Below are 4126 nucleotides of genomic sequence, written 5' to 3'. Positions count from 1 at the left end.
GAGATCATTTATGGGGGTGACAGGGCATTTTATTATTGATTACAATCTATATTCGGTGATGCTTGGCTATAGACGCTTTTATGGGTCTCATACCGGGGAGGCTATTCATACAAGCTACCAAGAGATCGTTTGTGATTTTGAGATAGCTGACAAGGTCAAAATTGTTGTCACTGATGGAGCTTCGAATATGGTCAAAGCATTCAGTTTACTAGGGTATGCTAACTCTAATACTGTAGAGGAGGCATTTGAGGAAGAGGAAGGTGACGAGAAAGACCTAGAGCCATTGTCTATTGTAGATATTGAAAATAGCACTGATATTCTCAGTCATACAGAAGACTGTTTCTTTCCAGAACGGGTGTCATGCTTCTTGCACACGTTACAGTTAGTAGTAAAAGATGGGCTAAAAGAGGCTGGACAATTAAAGACTGTTGTCAGTAAAGCATCTAGTTTGGTTGCTCATGTACATAAATCTCATCTGGCATCAGAGCTACTAGAAGACTGCAACAGGCTTCAGAATGCAAATGCAACACGATGGAATAGCCAGCTCAAAATGCTCAGATCTGTTCTTGCAGTTCCTAGTGACATTGTGGATAAAATTGATATAGCTAATAAACCAACTGCTCATGAAATCAAGCTGATGCATGACCTATGTACTATTCTGAAACCTTTTGAAGAAGCAACGAATGCTTCACAAGGTCAAAACATCACTTCTAGTCAAGTCATAATTATTATTCGCACACTAAGGGAAGAACTTGGTGCCTTATCAAGAGTTTATAAATCTCGATTACTATCTACACTCAAGCATTCGATAGATACAAGGTTGTCGAAATATGAGCATTTGGAATGTTTTCAGCTTGCTACAGTTCTAGACCCACATTTCAAGCTGGACTGGTGTACAGATAGAGAAGTGGAAGATATGAAAAGTCTCCTTGTAACTAAAGCAAAAGATCTGTTTCCACAGAATGATTCTGCATCTGAATTACCAGGAAGAGAAAGAGAAGGACCACCTTTACCTAAGAAATCTAGACCTCTGTTCATGAAGGATCGGTCACAGCAGTCATTGAACACAGAAGCAGGTAGTTATATGTCAGAAGTGAAGGACTATTTGTCTTCTTCTTGCGTATTGGATGAAACTGAGACTCTGAAATATTGGAATGAGAACAAAGTAAAATATCCCTCTTTGACTAAACTTCCTTCAATATACTTGGCTCTACCTGCATCTTCTGGCCCTGTTGAGCGAATATTTAGCATAGGTGGCAAAATATTTAGGCCAGATCGGTGTTTGTTAAAAAAACAAAACTTTTGAAAATTTAATGTTTATTAAATGTAACTAACATAAAAATTTTGTTTGAGGAATAAAATTCATTGAATTAATATGAGTGCAATCATTGTAATTAATGCTGTAATTGCATGCTAAGTTACAATTATAATTGTAATTGATGGTCTCATGCTGTAATTGTAATTGATCTGGGTTTAGTTGCTTTGGTAGTAATTGTAATTGTAATTGAAAAAAAAATTTGTAATTGACCCCAAGTCTGGTCATACTTACTAATACCAATACACAATGTGTACCACAGAGCCTTAACTGTTGAGTGCTTAAAAACTTCTTACATGTACATGTATGTGTAAGCACAGTTACTGTCTGTATAATTAGTAAATTACTGTGATATTTTCATGTATAATACCAATACATACGTGTGTCATAAAGCCTTAACTGTTGAGTGCATATAAACTTCTGTTAAGTACTGTTACTGTCTGTATTTTCATGAAATCTTTATTATAATGTAGGATTTACTTTACATGTAGTAATTGTAAATTGTGAAGTAATGTATAAATTCATTTATTGTAGTATGTTGATGAGTCTGGCACTTGTGTTAGAGGTGACTGTCACTTACTACTAGTGGGAGATCCAGGTATAATATACTGGGAATTGTTTATGTACATATACAATGTAGTCTGATCATCTTTCATGTATAATATACATTATGATGTCTTCCATGCGACATGTATTTGTGTATATTAGAAAGTTTGAACTGATTCCGACTTAAATTTTTTGTGTTATGAGCATTTTCAAAATAGGCCAAATTTTGAAAAATACCCAAGGCTATAGTCCATGGTTTTTTTTGCAAAAAATGGCTACAAAATCACTCCCAGTTTTTATTACATTTTCTGATACACATTGATGTCCTTATGCTGTGTAGAAAGTTTGAACTGATTCCGACTTAAATTTTTTGAGTTATGAGCATTTTAAACAATAGGCCAAATTTTGAAAAATACCCAAGGCTATTATAGCCCATGGGTTTTTGCAAAAAATGGCTCCAAAATTACTCCCGGTTTTTATTACATTTTCTGATACATATTGATGTCCTTATGCTGTGTAAAAAGTATGAACTGATTCCGACTTAAATTTTTTAATTTTTGAGCATTTTAAAAAATAGGCTAAATTTTGAAAGCTACCCATGGTTTTTTTGCAAAATTGACTCTGAAATCACCCCGAATTTTTATTACATTTTAAATACCTATTGATGTCATTATGCTGTGTGTTTGAGCTGATTTGACTGTAAATTTTTGAGTTATGAAAATGCCCTTGGTTTTTTGCAAAACTTACCTTCAAAATTGCCCTAAATTTTTGTTACATTTTCTATTGCATATTGATGTCCCTATGACAAATTCCTGATACCATTTCTTCAACTGTTGCCATCTTGTTTCTTATTTCAGTAGTCAGTCTTCCTTATACACTTACTGAACTGTGTTTTGTCTTGTTTCTTTAGGCACTGGAAAATCTCAGTTTCTCAAGTTTGCCTCAAGTCTCAGTCCTCGTTCTGTATTAACTACTGGAGTGGGTACTACTAGTGCTGGACTCACTGTTGCTGCTGTTAAGGTAATAATTAATAATAATTTTTGTACGTCTTTAACCAACTTTTGTGAGAATTCTTAAGTATCTGGCTTTGATTAGAATCAGCTCAAATCTGTTATCACACATAATACATGTATATTAGAAATTGTACGATAGTCAAGAATTCTAGCTACATGTAGCTGGACGACTTAGCTTTTTAAAAGGATTTTAAAAATTTTCTCCAAGAAGGCAAAAACATTATCCTTTCCTCTGATGAGCAAAATATTCATGCATAGCCTTTTGGCTCTAAATTTGTTGTAATAGTTTATGAATTGTATCAAAAACTTTGTACCAATGTCCAACAAATTGACAAATGTAAATTCGTGTGCATTATATGCTTGATATCAGGCTCCAAATCTCACACACTATGAACTGCATGTATATGTACATGACTATATCCTTTTAACACTGTGATCATATATAAATAGGATGGCAGTGAATGGCAGTTAGAAGCTGGTGCTTTACTATTAGCTGATGGTGGTTACAAACAAGCAAATTTTTATCTTCCTTCTCTTGCTTCTTTTGGTTCTCCCTTCTCCTATTTCTTGTACTGTAGATGAGTTTAATAGTATTAATGATAGGGACAGATCCTGTATACATGAAGCAATGTAGCAACAAACTATTTAGTGTTGCAAAGGTATGATGTGATGATTTCAGACCTCTTTCTTTCCAATTATGCATGATGAATATAGACGATCCTGAATGGGCTTGTTTGTTATTATTATTATTGTTGTTGTTATTTATTATTATTATTATCATTATGATAGGCTGGCCTTGTGTGCAAGTTAAGCACTCGTTGTTCTATTCTAGCAGCAACTAATCCTAAGGGAAACTATGATCCTGAACTAGTGAGATCAATCAACTAATGATGTACATTGTGCACATGCACATAGTGCTAATTTACAATGTACTCGTATATGTGTGTTGATTAATATTGGTGTGTATTGTGTATAAGCTAATCAAGGCTTCCTATAGTTTACATGTAATATAATTCACGAATAAATAAATATGGTGGTCATTGATCCTCTTCTCTTCTTTTATTCTTGTTAGAGTACAGGTATTAATGTTGCATTGGCTAGTCCACTGTTGAGTCGTTTTGATGTTGTACTGGTATTACTTGATAGTTATAATGAGGAATGGGACCGGTCAGTTATAGCACACACACACAACAGACACACACCAGTTTACACTGCATTAGCCTTACAGGCAACTGTGGGCATATCTAATTCA

Source organism: Amphimedon queenslandica, unplaced genomic scaffold, assembly GCF_000090795.2.
Source record: "Amphimedon queenslandica unplaced genomic scaffold, v1.1 AMPQUscaffold_12714, whole genome shotgun sequence".
Taxonomy (NCBI): Eukaryota; Metazoa; Porifera; class Demospongiae; order Haplosclerida; family Niphatidae; genus Amphimedon; species Amphimedon queenslandica.
This window is presented reverse-complemented; position numbering follows the sequence as displayed.